Source organism: Schistocerca nitens, chromosome 8 (genome assembly GCF_023898315.1).
Source record: "Schistocerca nitens isolate TAMUIC-IGC-003100 chromosome 8, iqSchNite1.1, whole genome shotgun sequence".
In the NCBI taxonomy this organism is placed as follows: Eukaryota; Metazoa; Arthropoda; class Insecta; order Orthoptera; family Acrididae; genus Schistocerca; species Schistocerca nitens.
In genome coordinates this window covers 55,071,447-55,092,445 of record NC_064621.1, presented here as the reverse complement: position 1 = coordinate 55,092,445, position 20,999 = coordinate 55,071,447, and the positions used below count along the sequence as shown (strand labels likewise).

General features: G+C 38.4%; 1 protein-coding gene across 1 annotated transcript in view; it reads left to right on the top strand.

Moving 5' to 3' along the window:
* Nucleotides 1–20,999, top strand: part of LOC126199160 (B-cell lymphoma 6 protein-like) — a 538,829-nt gene that overhangs the window by 260,621 nt on the left and 257,209 nt on the right. The window lies entirely within an intron of this gene.

The window sequence follows — 20,999 nt, the reverse complement described above, 5'->3', positions numbered from 1 at the left end:
AACTCACCTCGTAGAAATAGTTTCATCAGCTACCCAATAGCTAACGTTTTCACGAGCACAGATCCTAAATGTTAACACCAAATTTCCATTCTTCAAGGATGTCTCTATTTCCGTCAGTCTGCACTTATCATGCGTTTGTAATTTTCAGAAAGCGACTACTTTCTTAGGGGCAGCCAATAGAGCTCCTTCCATCGCCGGTGAAGATGGCGTCCTGCTGATGGCAACTCGTCTCCACGGAGGCAGGAAAGTAGTGATTTAACCATATCCCTTCCCCCGAAAAAAAAAGGACAGGAATCTTTATCTGCGAGTATTGTCCCTCTCTCCTGCTCTCTAGGAAGGCTACCTATCACGGCAACTGTGTAGAGCCGTATTCTGACCGATCAGCTTTGAGCTGCCAAAATCGGCAGTGATCTACACACAGTCAAGTTTTTGCCATAGTTTTAAAGTAGTGCAATGAACTCTCATGCTTTTCTGCCACTGTATTCACGAAAGACGCCTGCAACCACTGGCAGTCCTCGTGGAGCCCGTCGAGAAACGGGACAGCTCCCCCCCCCCTTCCACCCCCTCCCCTCCTCAACCCCCGGAAGCTACTGTGGAGTCACTGAGCCACGCCTGTTCCTTCTTTACCTCATTACGCGACCCAGACATGCGGCTACAGCAAAATTTCACTTGCAATTGCTATCCAATGTGGAGAGAACCTTAAAATGGGAATTGACAGCTTAATCGTTGCAATCGCAAACGTGGCAATAAAGAGTGCGTATTAAGCTACATTTAGAATGCTTCTGATCGCAGCGTTAATGTTGACTTTTGATATAGCATGAAGCATGTCTTATGATTGCGATGTAATTTGTATTACTATGTGGCAGTACTGACGAATCCATGAATTTTACTATCCAACGCCATTGATTTTCTACTTCATAGAATATTTTAAATGCTTTTATGAACCTGATGATAGTCTGTGGACCGAAACTGGTCGTTCAGTAAGGACACTTTATCAGTAGTTGTTAGCGATAAATCTTGACGTTCTTCAAGTAAGTGCGGAACTTTAAATCGAATGTTTACGTTCCTCATTTTAACGACACAGTTTAGCACACCTGATCTATTTTTATCGCTTTTATAACCATACTGAATGTCAGTAGTGAATGGTCCACATTTTATTTTTAATTTCGCTTTGCTATGTGAAATGTAGCAGGACACTGTTGAAATGTCGGCTCGCCTACCTATTTCAAGTCCAAAACTCTAGCATTTTAGAAGATCAAGACTTCATCAACAGAACTGTTACATAAGAATCTGTAAAAAGGATCGAGGTAAGCCGGCCGCGGTGGTCTCGCGGTTCTAGGCGCTGAGTCCGGAACCGTGCGACTGCTACGGTCGCAGGTTCGAATCCTGACTTGGGCATGGATGTGTGTGATGTCCTTAGGTTAGTTAAGTTTAAGTAGTTCTAAGTTCTAGGGGACTGATGACCACAGCAGTTGAGTCCCATAGTGCTCAGAGCCATTTGAACCATTTGATCGAGGTAAAATATAAATAAGAACAGAAAAATTACTTGGAAACGTCCTTCGGCGATGTACATCGACATCGCCATAAACGGATAATATAGACTAAAGTGAAATGGCTTACCTTACATCACACTAATAGCCATTCATCTGCTCGGCTCGTGTATCTGCATGAAAGCCACACCCGAAAGACAAATATTGATGTAACTTGAATGGGCACTTTGTAACTATAAACAGGAAATAAGAGAGTTACCAAAGAACAAAGATAATGCAGGGAAGCTTGCATTTTTAAATCCCACGAAGAACAGAATGCCAACAGTATCATTGTAATTAAAGTCGCTAAACAAAAGCTATTACCTTTCTAATGTCTTTGAAAAAATGTTTGTGTCACCTGTAAATTTATTTTATTGTGATTTTTCAAGCCATGTAAAGTAATTTTTTGCATGAAAAACTGTGAGGTCTTCACCACTTCTCGACTTACGGTGACTAGTTTCATGAATATGCACGGAAACAGCTGTGTTTTTAAAATTATTGAGCCAAAGAGAAAGCCGCTGTGTGTTCCTTGAACCTCAACTTCAAGGGATTTTTGAAAACATGGTCAGCGATATTAATCCTTTATTTGGCAAATGGCGAAAATAAAAACAAAAACAAAATTCAGTGCTTATATTTGTTTATTATGCTTAAAGAAATACAACTCAGTCAGTTTTAGAAATTTTTGACAAAAATTATGAAAATTATGAAATGTTGCTTACAAGCAATATTACCAGCAGTAGACCACATTAACACATACTACAGAAAAAAAATTGCCTGCCAATAACCTCAAGCAAATGGTTTCCTGTACGTGAATAATTTAATTTATAAACACATTTATGCATTCTTGCTGTGTAATAGAACTGTTTCAATTTCCCTTCTAGTTCTTCTTGCAACAGTTCCTCTTTCGAACGAAGCACAATACTAGATTTCATTTTGTACACATGACTGTAGAATATCCAGATGGACAATAAAGACAACGACCTTTGGGACCGTATACAGGCCAATGCTCCATATTATCAAATCGGACATCTTGTGTAACAGTCGGAGCTGTTGGCTTTTTCCTCTTCTTTTGTAGTGGTGTTATGTCTGTTGAGGGCCTTCCTACTTTCCTTTTCCATGAAAACATCAAACCATTGCCATTATCTGCCCTGAATGACTTCAGTGAGGTCTTCTTGTCCATGGATTCTCTTCGAAATACCAGCCAGGCATTTACAACACTCAGATTTAGCATAGATCCAAACACAGTGAGAATAAGACGCGATTACGATGGCAACCGCCGACATATCTATGAAAACACTCTTTTCGTGGTCGAATTGTCAACCCTTGAGATATATTTCACAGTACTCAATAATCTCTGATCATTTGATGCCTGCCTAACCGGGCTGGGACGCCGTTTCCAAGGCAACTATCGATGCACTTTAGTAACATCGTTCGCTTCTATTACAGAAATGTTGGTATGGTTCCGCCATTGTACAGTTATTTTCCACGGCGCTGACATCAGAGGAAAGCAAAATTAATCGTATTTCTATGGCATCACATGAAGGGCTTATTTCAATAGTGGTACAAGTCCATTACCTCCACTTTTCGGCCTATAATGATCCTGAAATTAATGATCCAAACAAACAGAAAGAAAGGTTCATCTCTAGCAAGAAGCCATATGCTTGAATATTTCTGGTATCTCAACTGCAGATTTTTCAGCGCTCATTTAACTTTAGGACTCTATATCTCAAAATGAACAAAACTGAACTTGTACCACTATTGAAACAAGCCCTTCACATAACCGTAACATATGACGTATATCCCTCTAGTACAATCATTGACAGCACCACTCAAGTCCACAGCGGAATACGACACGCTGGTCTCCCATTGGCAGAGACACAGTTCGCTAAGCGTCAAACTATGCATCTCGCCTCTACAAAGACTAACTCATGGACAGGCTTCTACACTCAGATTATGTTACCAACAGTGGTCGAGAGTTAGCAAATGTGAAATATGTTGAAAGCTGGAATTTTGTGTAAGTAATGGGCAAATTTCAGGGGCCTCTATCACATGTTGGTTACTCACTCAGTGGCGTGGGTGGTGTATTCTTGCATGTGAACAGGCCCACGTGTAAATAAACAATCTTGATTAAACTTGGCGAATGTGTAGAGCGGAGAAACAATGCAACACATATCTTTTTGTTTGGGTGCAGTGTCACTTTTAAGGTGTAAAACACACCAAGAAAAGTAATTTTAGTAAGTTTGGAGCGAATGTTTGAAATGGAAATATATAAATCTTTTTCACATAAAAGCTGCAAAATGTGTTATCAAGTATTGTAAGAATTTAAAATTTAGGAAAATACTGCATCAGCATTAATTAATTTTTAGAAATGAGAGACTTTGTTACAACATAAATTAAAGAAACTTTCAAGCCACATAATGCATGTGTAACAGAGATGGTTTCTGGAACACAATTTTGGAAAACGAGTTTTACACAAAATGTTGCCAGAGTATTTTTAATGTGCCTGATTAAAATGTCTAAACATCATTAATATTTTAATTATCTAATTTACTTATATTTACTTTGGGTTTGAAATTGCTATTTTATGTTTGCATTAAAATTCATAGTTTATTAGTTTTTGTTCGACTTATGTGATTTTTATTAATTGGAAATAGTAAGTAAATAATTTTATGCTACAAAATCATTACAATAATGATAATCTGTAATCAAATGTTTAAACCCTAACTTTTTATACTATCCATATGAAATGAGTGCAATTTCTTCACTTAATATACATAATGGAGAAAATAATGTAAAACAAAATTTGGTAGGATTTCAAATTGTCACATGTGATCCTCTAAATATCATTATTTGTATTAGCATTTTTATATTCTTCACAAATTGCCACATCTTCTAAAACTTCCATGCTAATTAAAGCTATAGAAGCACGGTCTTTCCTGATTGTACTTCTGACCAAAGAGCAGTTTTAGTAGCTGCAGTCAGAGGTTTCCTAATCATGCCATTTCAGCTCTTGCCATGATATTTCTATACAAACTGGCGTCCCTGACACGTATTTCCTTACAAGCCTATATCAATTTTTTTCTAGATTTTGATTTAACTATCTTTTAATATGCCTGTAACAAAACTTTTTCATAAAAATTTTCATCTCCTATTTCACCCTCTTAGGGTTTGAATTTCCAAAAAACAGTAGAACCCATTTATTTTTATCCTACCTGAGATATCGAATACAAATTTTCAGAAATTTCGTTTTCAAAATGCTGTCACAATGAAATATCTGCAAAAGATCTTCCATCCTGTTATACTGAATTAGGAGTTGAATTTCCAATAACACTGAAACATGAATTTTTTTCTAACTGAGAAGTTTAGTTCTAAAAATGCTTTCATAGTGAAATATTTTCATAAAGATTTTCATTCCCCAACCTTTGAATTTCCAGAAACATTGAACCTCTTTTTCTTTTTTCTTTTTTTAACTGAGAAGTCAAATTCCAGTTTTCATTTGTGAGCCTTTAAAAATGATTGGGGTAATATTGCTTAGTCAATTATTGATAATGAAATTTTAAAAAAACTTTCAGCTGCTGTTTTACCACTTCAGTTGATGAATTTCCAAACATGCTGAAGCAATAATTATTTTAATTTCTGATAGAGAAACCAATACCAGTTTTCGAAGTTCTATCTTTAAAATTGACATATTCGTGACTTATTTTCAAAAATCTTTCCATCCCCTATTTCGCTACCTTAGGAATGGAATATCAAACAACGCTTAATGATACCTATGATATAAATTCCACCCACTCTCCAAATATCATGTTTCGGTCCTTAGCAGTTTGAGCTGGGTGATGCTAACACAGTGAAACAGTGAGGCCCTGTTTCAAACCCTTAGGAGTTGAATTTCCGAAATACATTGCAACACACAATTATTTTATTTCCAAACAAGACATCTAATACAAATCTTCATAGATTTACTTAAAATACATTACAATGAAACATTTCTATTAAAATCTTCATCCCCTATTTCAACACCTTAAGGGTTGAATTGGCTAAAAATACTGGAACAAGAATTTGTTATTTTTAACGAAGACGTCATATAGCACTTTTCATAGATGTAATCTCAACAGTACACAGTAGACATTTGATAAGGATTTATTTAAATAAAGCCACTGTATCACCTTGTAAGGGCTTGAATTTTCAAAACTGTTTAAAGTTTTATTTTTTAGTTCTGATTTAAAAAAGAAATAGCCATTTCCATAAAGCTAGCTTCAGAAGTAACAGGAACGTAGTTTCAAAATCCGTTTCATCTCCTATTAACTCCCTTAAGAGTGGAATTCGAACAATGCCCTCTTAAGCGATGCCTGCAGTATGGGATCCACACACCCTCCAAATTTCAAGTTTCTATCCATTGTAATTTTGGCTGCAAGGTGTTGACTCAGTGAATGAGTCTGAACCAGTTTCACCTCTTTAGGGGTTGAGTTTCCAAAAACATTGAAACAAATACTTTTTTATTTCTAAGTGAGAAGCCAAATTTAAATTTTCACAGATTTAGTTGCTTTCACAATGAAATACTTTATAAAACATTTCATACCCCATTTTACCCCTTTACGGGTTGAATTTGCAATAAAACTGAAATAAATAATTTATTATTTGTAAGTGAGAAGTCAAATACCAGTTTTCGTAGATGTGGCTTAAAGAATTCACTAGCAGTTCTTTAATCATTTATTTCCAAAAAAACTATTACTCAATATTTCTTCCTCATACTGATTAAATTGCCAAAAATGCTAAAGAACTATATTTTTTATTTCTGACCAAGAAATCAAATCCCCATTTTCGTAGGTCTAGCTACAAAATTGTTCTAGTAACGACATATTTTGAAAAAAAAACTTGTCATGTCCTACTTCACCCCCTTAGGGGTGGAAGTTCGAAAAATGCCTTCTTAAACGCCGCCTACAGTATAAGACTAACACATTCTCCAGTTTCAAGTTTCTGTCCTTAGTGGTTTGGGCTGGGCTATGTGAGTTGGTCAGTCAGGACATTGTCTTTCATATATGTGGAATGACTGCAGCTTAATTACGTTACTTTTCAGGTGTAAATTGATATTACAGTCATTCATCAGGATTAAATCTGAATAAATCTTCTCACAAAGTTCTTCCAGTAGCGAAATCCACATACATCCCCCAGCTGCACCTGTGCTGCCAAGCCCTTTGAAATCAAGAACTTTGAGAGAAGATTTTCAGTCCTAGTTCGGTTGAATGACTGTGATGTCTCCGCTTGTGAAACAATATAATCAAGCTGTAGTCACTACACATAATCCGTTCTATTCCTCATGACTCAACACTGAACTGAAATGCACCTGATACTTATCAGGATATTTAAAGGATCACGAGTGACACTTTCATATCCTGCTGAATTTTGTTTTATGTTGTGCTCTCTGTCGCGTAAATTATGTGAGGAATTTCGTTCATTTTATGTGCATGATAAAAAAAATACGTTTTAAGCATTTATTTACGGATTATCATTACAGTAATAATTTTTAGCATAATTATGAGTTGCTTATTATTTTAAGTTAACAAAATAGATGTATTAAAAAAAAGGTAAAACATGAATGTGAAATGTAAAACATCAGTTTCAAACATAAAATAAATACAGTTAAAATAAATGATTGGAAAAATAATGGGTGTTGAAATATTTTGATTAGGTATATCGAAAATACTCTGACAGCGCATTGTAACCAGGTTATTTTAAATAAATAGTATTTCAGAAAGCAGCTTCATTACATGTGGATACATATGGTCTGAAAGCTTCTTAATTTATGTTGTAACAAAAGCTTTCAAAATTAAGTAATGGTGGTCTGGTACTTTGCAAAATTTCATATTATTACAAAACTGGATTAAATAGTTTTAAAGAACGTTTATTACATGTCAACATTTACTCGAAAATCTTTTTATGTATAACAGTTTTGAAGATATTTCCTCTAAACATAATATGCCCAATTTCCTTTCGGAGTGTGTTTTATCGCCTAAAGGTGAAACCGGACACAAAAAAATGTTTTTTCAAGTTTCATCAACATCGCTTACTTACACTTTAGAATGTTCAGTTGTAAATTTAGTTAATTAAGTTGTGCTCTGCACCCTCTACTGACTCGCGTTTTGTGTTTCGAACCTGATCGGATTGCAACAGAATCGTAGTATTTCATCGGATGGATGATCCGAAATGGTCATATGTTAGACATAAAATTCTGTTTTTGAAACGTGTGTTGCTGTCTAGGTGCCGTGGTGGACGCCCCTGCGTGGCAGTCCACCAGCTGGACAGACCAACAACTTGCCCCCTGTCAGTCTTGTCGTGTCCCAGGTCCATTAGCAACTACTCTATTACTGACTTTAAATGCACTCGCTCAGGCGCAGACAAGCGACTCGAGAAAGTGAGTGGTCTTGACATATGTCTCTTTCACGATCAGTGCTGTTTGTACACGATTTTAGAAGAAAGGTTCGTTATCGGTCTGTAGATTACTGACTCAGAAATCAAGGCAAGCTTCGGGTCCCGGACCGGTATAACGTTATAATCTGTCGATAATTTTCAAACCAGGGCACATCCCGCAGCTGATTGAAAGATTTCCCCCGGAAGCAGTACCCTGGGCCGTGGGGATTGCTTTCAGGGGGTTAGTCTAGCAAGATATGCAAGTGAACTTGTATGGAGTTCGGAGAGTAGGAAAAAGTGGTGGTGTTCATGAACCGTGAGGACGAGACGTGAGCTGTACTCGGATAGTTAAGTCGGTAAGTGTACTGCCCGCGAAAGGCAAGTTTCCGAGTTTGGGTCCCGGTTCGACATCCAGTTTTAGTCGTCGGCGAATGACGCGGGCAGCCACAAATGCTTTTAAAATGATTTATTTGAGTGCCATAACCAGTTTAGTGCTATCATGCCCATTTTAAGATGTAACTGAAAATATTTGTTCTCTGTCGATGGGTGTTGTAGTGGAAAGCTGTTTGACATTGAAATAAAGTGATTTAGATGAATTTGGGCTCTCATTAAACTTTGACAAAACACAGTATATACAGTTCCACACAGTAAATGGAATGACACCATTAATAAATATAGACTTCGATCAGAAATCGGTAGCTAAGGTAGAATATTCAAAATATCTATGTGTATGCATTTATGAAGGGTTGAACTGGAAAGAATACACTGAGGATCTGCTGAAACGTTTGAGTTCAGCTACTTATGATATTAGGGTCATTGCAAATTTTGGCGGTATACATCTGAGTAAATTAGCTTACCAAGCATATTTTCATTCTCTGCTTTCGTATGGCATCATATTATAGGGTAACTCATCATTGAGTAAAAGAATGTTCATTGCACAAAAGCGTGTAATCAGAATAATTGCTGGAGCTCATCCAAGATCATCCTGCTGACACTTATTTAAAGAGCTAGAAATCTTCACTGTAGCCTCACAATATATACATTAACTTATGAAATTTGTTATTAACAATCCGAACGAATTCAAAAGTATTAGCAGTGTACATGGTTACAACACTAGGAGAAAGGATGATCTTCACTACTCAAGGTTAAATCTAACTTTTGCTCAGAAGGGGGTAAATTATGCTGCCACATAAGTCTTTGGTCACTTACCTAATAGCATCAAAAGTCTGACAGATAACCATATAGCATTTAAAAGGAAGTTAAAAGAATTTCTTAATAGCAACTCCTTCTACTCATTAGATGAATTTTTGGGTATAGTAAGTCCGTAATTCGCCAACCTCCAAAAAAAAGTGTCATGTAATATTTTCTCTAATGTAATATCCTGTATAGACACCTTTTATTAACCTGACACGTTCCACATCATTACGTAGTGTCGTATTCATGATCTATGGAACGAGTACTAAACTGATCTAATCTAATCTAATCACCAACCATCAAAACGCCTGAGGAGTTCACAAAATCCAGTATGGATAAAACAACACAACTTTAATTACCAGGCAGTTCACTCAGAATGAAATATTTACTCCGTTGACAAATCTCCCATATGCCTTTCGCACTGCAGAGCAATTTTCGCCACAGTAGCGTATTTGTAAGGAAATGTAGCGTTGCTTCTGAGTCACTCTGTGTATCATGATGTAGACGGAGTATTAAACGATAGTACCATTTTATTTCTTCATTAATTTGGGCTAGATAATTTGATAAATAAGTTGTCTTATCTGTCACACTTCAAAGTATAGCTTCAATGGATTAGAATACCTGTGTCTGGACGACACATATTCTCCATGACTGTCGAATTTGGACATCGCATTCCGTCACCGTGTGCCTGTTGGATATCAGGATATTGTAGATGGAGCCTTTCTCAATTCGCCTGTTACAATGTGTTGCTGCTTTCCTGTTCATTACAGCGTCTTTCCAGAGCGAAAGCTGACATTAGTGAAAAATCAAAGACCGTCAACGGTGTTTGCTACTTTTTATTCTTTTCAAGTCGTATTCTCGGATGGCAATACAGTTGTCCAAGCCGAGAGTTGAAACACAAGTGTTGTTAGCAATGGAAAGCTACGAGGCATTACAAAGTCGCGGGTTATATAAGCGTCAGGTCTGTGCAGCCCGCTGTGAAGGTTGAGATATTTCAACCTTCTGGCGCCTGCTGCAGAAGCAAACGTTGCTTTCCACTTCCTGTGTCAGCCTCCATTTACAATGCACACTGTAAAGCAGTGCTTAGCCGAGCAGGACGAAGGTACCCTCCGTATTACACCCGTGAAATAATGTTTGTATTTTCATGTGTGTCGTACACACAGTGCAGACCACTCTCTGCAATGGTCTACAGAACTTGCCTGATCTGGCAGCCACTTTTGAATTCTACGTTTTATTTCTACAGCTTCGTAAAGGTTTTTCGTGACGGAACATAATTCGTTGGAGGACTCAAAAATGGTTCAAATGGCTGTGAGCACTATGGGACTTAACATCTGAGGTAATCAGTCCTCTAGAACTTAGAACTACTTAAACCTAACAAACCTAATGACATCACACACATCCATGCCCGAGGCAGGATTCGAACCTGCTGCCGTAGCGGTCGCGCGGTTCCAGACTGAAGCGCCTAGAACCTCTCGGCCACATAGGCTGGCTTGGAGGGCTCTTTACATTAAAAAGAACGCAGTTGCGAATATGGCGGTGTTTCGTTGAGTGTTTACCGAAAAAGCCACTGAAAACGAGCCAGAATCGTGTCTGTGTTTCTTCCCTTAGAAGGAAGGTGAGACAGAGGAGGAGACTTATCGCTGGTCCTGCCTGCAGCCTGGTACTGCTCGGCTCTTGGACGAAGCCGATAATGAAGAGGAGGCTGTCTCATATTTGGCTCGTAACTTTTAGATGTGGCTGCAGGTAGGCGAAAACCTTTAAAAAAACACACACAATGGCGTGGAATCCGAGTGATCACTGACCAATGGAAAACGTGAGCGGGAATCCAAAATGTTGAGTAAGTCTCACGTACTCCTGGAGAACTGTTTCACTGTGAAACAAACGGGTCTTCACAGGAAACTGGATAAAAAAAAGGAAAAAAGAAAGAAAGAACGAGCATCTCCTAGGTCATCTATCTGGGGCGTGGGACTCACCGATATTCGTCCACGACATCTACACACTGTACATTACTCATGCACAACCTTAAGATTCTTTTGCTTTCTGTTGTAAACAGCAAGAATAAGAAAAAAAATGAAGGAAAAAGTTACTTGAGCGAAAACTGTGACATTTATGTTACAGTCAAATGGGCGACGCATTTCCGGAAAATCTGTGAGATGAAGATAGAAATGAGATCCGAATTTTGAAATCTGGGTGGTCTCAGGACACTGTGAATCCAGGTCGTCATCAAAAGCACCGATGATTATTTTCGCTGGTATGACGAAGAAACAAAGGCAGTAGATATATAGTTATTATAACCAGTTGTGTCTTCGTAGAACTATTTCAGAAATTTTGATTTGTATACATTATTGGTTTACTGAATAGACTCCCTCAGGGAGTCACACTTAGTGATACGTGGCTGGCGACCACGGGGTCCCGAGCTGAGTCCTGGGTATTGCTTCCACTTACTTACGCCAGGCTCCTCACTTTTATCTTTCCTATCTGGCCACCCTCGGCCTCTTCTTCTTTTCCGACCCTGACGCTATTAGGTTTCGAGGGCCAGGGGTCTTTCATTTTCCAACCTATAATTCTCATGCAGCGTCTGACCCGGAGCGGGCGGCTGCAAAAGGCGTCTGTATCCCATGTTAGGGGCGGCCTCCTGAACTGCGGAAGGCAACGGAATACCACCGCAGATTATCTTCCCTGCATAATGCAGTCTCCATTTTATAGGTGTAAGGCTGAAAGGAGCACAAAAAGATTTACTGATTGTCCAGGTGTACATGCCAACTTCAGAACATGATGACCAGATTGTAGAGGAAACGTACAATGTAATAGAGAGAATAATGGACGAAAATAAAAAATGCTGCAAAATAGTAATGGGAGACTGGAACGCCATTGTGGGAGAAGGGAAAGAGGGAAACATAGTAGGCAGTCATGGACTTGGAAAGAAAAATGACAGAGGTGAATGGTTAATTGACTTCTGCAAGGAAAGACAGCTGATAGCGGCAAACACATGGTTCAAGAACCACAAGAGGAGGCTCTACACCTGGAAATCACCAGGGGATAAATACAGAAACGAAACCGATTTTATACTGGTAGAAGAAAGATACGGGAATGGAATCAAGGAGGTGCACACATTACCAGGTGCAGATATTAATAGTGACCACAACTTACTTATGGCAGAAATAGAAATAAGAATGAAAAAAGTGAAGAAGGCGACCATGGTGAAGAAGTGGGATTTAGAGAAGATAAGATCCAACAAAGAACAAATTACAGAAATGCTGTCTCGGGAGTTTCTAAACACATTACGAGACAAAGAAGCACCCGATAATGCAAACGAGTACTGGAATATGCTGAAAGAAGGAATCATTAAAGCAGGACAGCAAAATATAGGATATGTTAAAGGGAAAAGATCAATAAAACCATGATTTCCAAGATGGAGGAGAGAAGAAAATTGAAAAACAAGAACACTGAAGATGCAAGAAATATATACCGAAGGTTAAATAATGAACTCCGAAGAGAAACAGAGCAGGCTAGGAAAAAATGGCCAAAAGAAGAATGTGATGAAATTGAAGAATTGGACAGGAAAGGAAGATACGACTTACTATACAACAGAGTAAAGACTATGACATGGGAACAAAACAGAGCAGGAAGTGCTACTATGGAAATTTTGAGTAAAGACGAAGAGGTAGTGCACAAAGATCGTGACGATGTCCTCCAGAGATGGGAAGAATATATAAAAGAGCTATATGACACAAATAGCAAACCAGAAACTCTGGAACTTGAATCACACAACAGTGTAAGTGATGACGAGAAAGGACCGACCATCATAATGGAAGAAGTAAAGGCTGCCAATCCTGCAGTGAAAAATGGCAAAGCGGTAGGTACAGATACAATACCGGGAGAAATACTAAAAATGCTTCAACCACGATGGAATAAGAGAAATATTGAGGTTATGTAATAAAATATATGACAATGGTGAATGGCCTGAGGAATTTCTGACAACAATAATGATTCCATTACCGAAAAAACAAGGAACCAAGAAATGCAGCGAGAACAGAACAATCAGCCTCATTTCACATCCAGCCAAAGTGATGTTAAGAATAATTAATAAAAGACTTGAAAAAGTAAAGGAGGAGAATCTTGGCGAGGAGCAGTTTGGCTTTAGACGAAATACGGGCACCAGAGATGCAATAGGGCTCCTACGAATCTTGGGAGAAAGGTTTATTGAAAAATGAAGAGACCTGTATATGTGCTTCATGGATCTAGAAAAGGCATTTGACAGTGTGGTTTGGGACAAGCTGGCGACTAAAATGAGGGAAAAGAGAGTGGACTGGAAAACCAGAAGACTTATAAACTCATTACATCTTAATTAAAATGTTTCAGTTAAAGTGAGAGGAGAAAGTACAGACTGGATCAGACTAGGCAAAGGAGCAAGACAAGAATGCTATTTATCACCTACTATTTTCAACCTCTACTTGGAAAATATGATTAACCAATGCTCATTAGATGACAAAGGAATAGAAATTGGAGGAAGAAGAGTAGGGTGTTTGAGATTTGCTGATGATATGGTCCTTCTAGCCACAGGGGAATAAGAATTACAGGATTTGGTGAACACCATTGCAACTAACGGAAAAAAATATGGAATGAAAATTAACACAAATAAAACAAAAGTATTGGCAGTAGGAGGAAATAAGGAAATAAAAATTATGCTGAATGGAGAAATACTAGAACAGGTGCAAAATTTTAAGTATCTTGGAAGCAGGATAGACACCGACTGGAAGCGCACCACAGAAATTAAAACAAGGATAGCAATGGCAAGAAAGGCGTTTTATAAGAAAAGGAGAACCTTCTGCAGCGGTCTGGACAGAGAACTCAGAAAGAGACTCATAAAATGTCTTGTATGGAGTGTTCTTCTATATGGCGCTGAAACGTGGACTATGAGGAAAAAAGACAGAGAAAGGCTGGAGGCTTTTGAGATCTGGACATGGCGGAAGTTGGTAAGAATAATTTGGATGGACAGAGTAAAAAATGAAGAGGTACTGAGAAGAGTGGGAGAGAAAAGACAGTTACTAGATGTAATAAAGACAAGAAAAAGAAATTGGATTGGGCATATATTAAGAAAGAATGACGGACTGATAAAAACAGTTTTGGAAGGTTATGTAGAATGGAAAAAGAAGCGAGGAAGGAAGAGATTCCAGATACTGTATGACATGATGGACGGTACACCATACAGCAGCCTTAAGAAGGAAGCAATGGATCGCAGAAAATGGAGAGGCAAAGGACCTGCTAATATAGCAGATAACTGATGATGATGATAAATATAATAAAAAAAGATAAAGAAAAAATTGGGTTTTCCCTGCTTACGGCAAAGGTTTAGTTTAGTGTTCAGCTCCGACATGAACTTGTTAGACGGTTTTCGGGTGAAACCTGATAACTAACGAGGAAACCATATTAGTGAACGATAAACAAGGAATAAACAACATTTATGACGTGTAAGAACTTATTTTTGTTGGTGGAAATGATATTTAGTGGAACTGAGCACTGTGCAGTATACGGTTATACCCCATACCTCTACTGGAATTGGCATATGAATTTACGTAACGTGGTTATCAAGTGTCTCCAAGTAGATAAGATCTAACCAATGCACAGAACTCGGATGGTGAGTCCAACACAAATCAACGTTCATTATTCATTTCACAAGTAAGAGGATAAAAATGTGTGGTAATAATAGATAGGACAACAATAAAGCACTGTTGCTTTCAAGATTACAGGATTCTGACTTAGTCTAAATTTGTGTCCACTTGGAACACATGCTTACTCATCGACGGCAGGAACACCACTCCTCTATGGAAGTCGGCCTCTCTTCCTTGTTCAAAGTGGACACGCGACCTCCTGGAAGCGGAAAGTGGCGCTCGCCATTGTGGCTAATGAGGCTGCGCAAAATTTCCGCGTGAGCGACATGCTGTTCTGGCAAGCAGACCAAATACAGCAAGATGTATCGTGATTCGCCTGCATTTGGTCGCGGTCATCTTTGCACCGCCAGATATGCAGGACAGGAAAGGTTTCAAAAATGGTTCAAATGACTCTGAGCACTATGGGACTCAACATCTGAGGTCATCAGTCCCAACAACGTGGAACTACTTAAAACTAAGTAACCTATGAACATCACACACATCCATGCCAGAGGCAGGATTCGAACCTGCGACCGTAGCGGTCACGCGGTTCCAAGCTGAAGCGCGGAAAGGTTTCAAAGGTAGGTACTACTACTCGTGTGAATAAGTAAGGGGCTTTGTCCCGTAGAAGACATTCAAACGAACAGACCATGCTTTCATCCTAAACGGTCCAGGTGGCAAAAGGAGCCCATTATTGTTATTTGAGGGAGACTGCGGTTTTTAAGAAAATATAACAGAAATACCTTTCTCCCATCCTCTTTCAAGAATCAGTGTGTTTTTACGTATAGAAGATTAACGAGCGTCAGCACATGACATTGCCTGATACCTTTGCAGAATTAAATATTTCGAAAAATATGAAATTAGTGCGAAAAACGCACTTCTTTCATAGTCTTTGATCTTGTTTGCAGATGAATTGGCAAACATTTCCGCAAAGCATTTATGAAGTAAGTGCATGAAAATTAAGCTGGAGTTAGGAAAATCACTAAAATAACATTTGTTTCAATTGCAGATAGTCTTATGGAAAAGACTTTGAACTGCGTAATGTTTTGTTCACGATTACACACAACTGCAATTATTTTATTAAGTAGTCTAAATTTCACTTAATTTCATAGTAATGTTACTTTAGAATTGTCCTGAACCTCATTACTGGCGTAATTTATCTCTTTTTATGTTCAGAATCAATATTCTTCTTTCATATTAAAATCAATTTCCACATGATCAATCTTTTATTTTCTTGTTATACCTTGCGGCAATATTCAGACCCATACAGCAGTTAAAGATGAGGTGTTTAGTCAGCAAATTTGGTACGTACATCTGATGGTACATTCATGGAATTCAACTGGTCAGTTGTTGGAAACGGGTATCAATGAATGGTTCTTTAACCATTGTCTCTCAGGAAACTTCGAGCCAGTAGGGAAAAACGATATGTGTGTAAACGTTTTGCGATGACATACATCTGAGGAGCGACTCAGCAGTGTCCACATGGTCGACTATGATAAGTCGAGGTATTGGTAGGAAAGGCAGGCATTTTTGTAAAGAAAAGTGTTTCTGAATAATATTGGTCGGAAGGCGACGACTGGAAGAAGAGAATGTGTCCAGTCTGGACGAAATGCAGTTACTGCAAAGTGGGGCGATGGGGATCTTAAGGTGTCCAGTTGCGAGTGCGATGTAAATCGATGAGAAGTTTCATTAAATTGTGGGAAAAAGAGGAAAGTATAAAAGAAGAAAAGAGGAAAATATATGTGTTAAAAGAGGAAAATATATGTCGGAAGTTCGAGGCAGAAACTCTGAGATACAGAACGGGTTTTCTTGCAGGACATGCGAGTCAGACTTGGAAAATTCTAGAAGACGACCACTGCATTATTGTTGCTACAGTCTGCTAAGAACTTCAAGGAAGATGAATTGACTTTGGAATCGGCGCAAAAGAAGAAGCGCATGAGTAGAGGATGTCATAAGAAAACCGAAGAAATCACAAGCAAGAAGATTTAGAAGAATTTTTTCAAAATAAATTGGGGAGAACATATTTCAAGCAGGTGACCAAACTTACCGATATGATAAATACTAATATCAGAAATTGAGTCCGCCTTGATGCAAAACACCTTGTTATTCGTTTATTTCTTTATTATCCCAAACTGATTTCGGCGACAAATATCATCATCATCAGTGGGGTTTTTTAATCTTATTTATTGTATGTTACAGCATGTCTTAAGCAATTATCAGCGCTGTTTGCGACATATTTTCTGTACTCTTTTTTATGTTGCCGTCTTTTTACTTAGCGAACATCATGCCATCTGCAGCCATGTGAGCGCGTTCGATGGATGGTATGTGGCTGCTTTTATACACAGAAAAACTTTTGCATTTTGTTTCTGATCCAGAATATTACGCCATCTGGCGTAGGAGAAATGTCTGCAAAAGGAATAGCCAAACGACTGAATCCAGTTGCAGTTTTTCAGATACCTTTTGCGGTTGTTAGTGGCCTTACTGAGGTTTGAAAGTGTGTTGTTCAAACTATTGCCCTTTCAACAATGTTAGTGGCAGTTTTGTTGTCACTCTTTGTTACTGGTAACCCATCACTCGATGGATAGGGGTGATCTGCATTATAAAAAAGAGCGCTTGTGATGGGAATATTGTAGTCAAAATATAATTAACCGCTGTTTCTAACTCAACTTGCTAGATTGTATTTTAAAATGCTGGAATAATTTAATATTATATGTTGAATATTTGATTGCAGTTATCATTTAGAATATGCAATATTTGTACTTTAAATTATGTTCATGTACCTATCATAAGAAGAGATAAATAAATCCTAATACTGTTTGCACAGATGATATCATGTAATAATTTTAAGCTCTTTCGATGGGAGCTAGCATTGATTCAGTTGTGGCAGCATGATAAGGTCTCTGTGAGCACCATTAGATACAAAGTCGCTGCAAATAATACAAATATAAATGTATCCATGAAAAGTAGATAAAACCCACCTACCGAAGGCATACGCTAAGTAGACCTGGAATAATCGATGATATCACCATACACAATCGCATAGCAATCCGATGCTATATCAAATATCACGATTTTCTTTATGCATTTACATCAGGTTTTCACTGTAACCTACAAATTTGAAACTAAGCTTGTGGCTTGTTACTCAACTTCTGAGTCCGTTCAGCATAGCTACATTGCGGCACCTTTTGCTTAACAAAAAATATAAAGACAGTCCACACATTTAAGAGGTCCAGTGATGGCAAGCTTATCCTACATATGATGACTACAGGAGATTTAAAAGAAATAAAACAAAGGAATTGCGTACAGTCTTATATTGTCTCACAAGGGATATCACATTAGTGGGGGAGTCTGTTACATAAACATCAAATGGGACTAAAATATACCCGTCTCAACCATAACGACCGGAAAGAAAGACAAGATAGGGGTGTCGCATCATTTTCAGCTGAAAATCATTCGCAATAATTCCTAATGTTTCATTTATTGTGCGCACTCAGAGAGAGAGATTAAAAATCTGAGATAAGCACGTGAAGAAATTCCAGAAACAATCCGACTGTACCAAGGAGAGTTGGATAACGCGTTGTGAGAACGTGAAAGGATTGCCTGGTAACACATTCACCAAATGCCTGTTCATTTTCTGATAAAAGACAGTTAATAACCAACTAAATTCAAGGTAGGTTGTCAAAGCACTACAACAAGCCATGACCTCCACAATTATTTGGAATATCTTTACATTCATCTCAAACTAATCTTTGTATTTGTTTAAAACAAAAATTGACCGCCAAAGGGCATCCAACATTAAATGACCTTAATAAGATAGCCTTAATTTATGTTTTTCATGTGTATTTTTACGCATAAGTCTGAATGTAAACAATACACGGTGCAAGGGCTAGAAGACACGTCCCTTTTTCAGTGTGTGTTGCAGAAAAGAAAATTTACCACAAGTTTGTTTCTCCATTCTGTGTGCCGGTAATTACTAACAGGCATATTTTTTTTCTTTAGCGTAAAACCTATATAGCGACTTCCTTCTTTCATTTGTCGTGGAATCACCCAGATGCTATTACAAATCGATGTTAAATGTTTGAAAGTAGTTACTGATGCACCAGATGAAAAACCTCGCATGTAAAGTCAAGCATTCTGGGTATCCATATGGTAATATCAGGCTTAAGACTAACAATATCATCCGAAATGGAGAGAACAGCAGGAAATACATTACCAGTCAAAAGTTTTGTATCACTCATGATAATATCTACGTATCTCATCTCAATGTACAAACTTATCGTATAACAATATACGCCGACAAAATCAATATGTTTTAGACTTTAGCTTCTTCAAAATATCACCCCTTTACCCTCAGATAAGCTGCACAAACTCTTGGCATTCTGGACATTACATTTTGTAGTGTACTTGCAGATGGTGCAGTCAAGCACGTCTGTAAATTATTCCAGAGATCCACGACATTAGATGACCTCAGTTTTTTTACTCCCTGTCATGTTCACCCCACAAGACCTCAATGGGATTTGAGTCAGGTGACTGTCTTGGCCAAATTATATTCTTCAGTTCCCCACGTTACTCTGTTCTACTTCCATCCTCTCTGCACAATTTAGAACCATGTCTGGGCTGACTGACCGTTGCAGAACAAACCCACGAGCCATATCTCTCACGCCAGATGGAACTGCATTGTTTATCAGTATCTTGTAACATCGTTTCTTCATTAACATTCCATTAATTCTCACTGGACCACCGACTTCATCACCCGAGAAACATCCCCATACTACAACTGACCCTCTACCATGCTTCGCCGTTGCCGTCAAACAGAGACTGTTCATACGTTCTCCACGAAGTCGACAGATAACTATTTGACGACGGCTTCCAGATACTTCAAAATCCGTCGTAAATAACACCTTGAACCATTGCAGCACGCTCCATTTTTTCTGTTGCTGTAACATTGAAATATTTCTACCTTGTTTCGTTTGCGTAATAAACGTATTTTGGCCGTCACGCAACCCCTTAAACCCTATTCACAAAGAGTACGTAGCCCATTTCAGACAGAGATTGTAACTTCTCGAACATTATTTGCTTCTTCGCGTGTATCAGATGCAGTACGAGTGCTCTGAGGTTTACTCTGTACACATATGAACTGATCTGACCTGTATGATGTTACTCGGGGTCTGCCAGATCGCGGAACACTCGCACTGGCACGAGTTTGCTTGAATCATTGCAATGCATGGAACGCTGGAGACTGAGCTTCAGTCGTTCTAGAATAAAGTTCCTGATGCAGAAGTACATTTACGTTTTTAAATTCCATTCTCCTGCCTCTGTCTCCTTAGGAAGTAATATTCTGCGAACCTGATCATCTATACAAACACGTTGCTAGACGCACACAGAGTACTGTAAACTAATGCGAACTGATTGCTACACAAAGAGTTGGAGGAATGAGTCGTGTTCGAAGGGAACTGTGTCAGGAGAGGCAAGCCGGTGGTAATACGGATACTCAGCAGTGCTCCTCCATGCGAAGAACAAGTCAAATTCACGAGGAAAGTGCTTAGTCTTTGTGTGATTGTCCTTGTGTTATTATTAGAACGGGAACTGATAGAATATTCAAAACAGGATCCCTGGTTTAACCACAAATCCCTAGTAATGATAAGTATTCGAAAACTTTTCACCTTAGTGTAGTGATAAATAGAGGACAGAAAATACTGTCTTATAGCTTTCTGAAAGCGAATAGAATCATTACTGTACGACAGTGCAACATATTTCTGTTTAGTCGCCCCTAGTTTTTGGTAGAGAATCTCTGGTTCGAGTCCTAGTGGCTATATTCCTTTGGGCAATACAATAAATAGATTTGCCAACCAACAGCAGGCAAATGAGACTCACTGACACGAGAATCGGAAGCCCTATATGGGCATCACGTTTGATAACGACTGCGCCTCTGCCTAACGTGGATAGAACTGCTGCTACAAACAAGTGTGTCCATAGAGAAGAAAAAATAACTTATTGAAGAATACGTACTATTACAGAATACATTAAGCAATAACTAGGAATTATGGCAGAAGGAAAGTAAGCTAGCAGTTCAAGCACTTCCTACGTGCTGCTCGTTTTTCTCATCATTATAAATATCATCAAATCGCTGCCGAATGAAATGAGGTCAAACTAACAATTATATTACTCTTAAATGGAACTATTCTTATTTCATACTGGCAAATTTAAATGATGTTTG